Here is a 1,303-nt window from a genome sequence, read left to right as displayed (position 1 = left end):
AGTTTAAGGTCTGGAATTGTCATTCCAGAACTACTTTAAAAAAAATTTGCCCAAGATTGCTTTTGCAATTTGGGGCCTTTTGCAGTTCCACGTGAATTTTTGAATTGTTCTTTCTATCTGAGAGAAGAAGTTCTTGACACAGCAGGAATTTTATAAGTTCCAGGGGCTCAGCAAATTAAAAAAAGGATTGACAAATGGGATTGCACTAAACTAAGAAGTTTCTGCAAGAGAAAAGACATAGTTAATAAGCTAAAAAGACACCTACAGAATAGATGAACATCTTTGCCAGCTATTTGTCAGATAATGGCCTAATATCTAGAATATACAAAGAGCCCAGGAAACCAAGCCTTCAAAGAATCAACAACCTGAGACAGCATCTGGCTTTGGAGCTGTTATCCTTCTTGTGATAGCGAGGAAAGAGTGAATTGAAAATGGGTGATGTTGAGAAAGACAAGAAGATTTTTGTTCAGAAGTGTGCCCAATGCCACACCATTGAAAAGGGAGGCAAGCACAAGACTGGGCCTAATCTCCATGGTCTGTTTAGTCGGAAGACTGGTCAAGCAGCTGGATTCACTTACACAGATGCCAACAAGAACAAAGGCATCACCTGGGGAGAGGATACACTGATGGAGTATTTAGAGAATCCCAAAAAGTACATCCTGGAACAAAAATGATCTTTTCTGGCATTAAGAAGAAGGGAGAATGGGCAGATTTAATAGCATATCTCAAAAAAGCTACAAATGAGTAATAGCCACTGCCTTATTCATTTATTGCAAAATGTCTCATGGCTTTTTAATGTGTACCATAATTCAATTGATCTCTAATATCAGATTTCAGATCATGAATGGCTGGCAGAATATTTTTGGATGGTCCTATAAGTAAAACTGGCTTGTGGCTAAATGAATATGATCTTAGAAAAAATACTGTCATTTCCCCCCTTTCTGTCATATGATTGGACTTACTAATGTTCAATTTTTCAGCAAGGTAGGGAATAATACCATCTCCCAATCTGTTAAAGATTGGTTTTTTGTTATTTTTTTATTCGAAAGTTTTTTATTTGCTTTCAAGCGATTGTTTATGACACATTCATAAGATCATTTCTTTTTTACTTTGTAAGTCCCTCTCCCATTGTATTTTTTTAAATTTATTTATTTATTTTTTATGTGTGAACATACTATACAGAGGGGTTACAATTACATGGGCAGGATAATGCGTACATTTCTTACCAAGCATTGCAGCCTCCTCCTTTGGTTTACCCTTCACATCCCTTCCCAGCCTCCCCCCTCCCCCCCTAAAGATTGGT

At 37.1% G+C, this 1,303-nt stretch overlaps 1 pseudogene; it reads left to right on the top strand.

The window, feature by feature from the left end:
- Positions 1 to 419: 419 nt before the first annotated feature.
- On the top strand, positions 420 to 748 carry LOC105994441 (annotated as a pseudogene).
- Positions 749 to 1,303: the final 555 nt, after the last annotated feature.

Source organism: Dipodomys ordii, unplaced genomic scaffold (genome assembly GCF_000151885.1).
Source record: "Dipodomys ordii isolate 6190 unplaced genomic scaffold, Dord_2.0 Scaffold5, whole genome shotgun sequence".
In the NCBI taxonomy this organism is placed as follows: domain Eukaryota; kingdom Metazoa; phylum Chordata; class Mammalia; order Rodentia; family Heteromyidae; genus Dipodomys; species Dipodomys ordii.
Note: the sequence above shows the minus strand (reverse complement) of the source record. Positions and strands in the feature narration are given on the sequence as shown.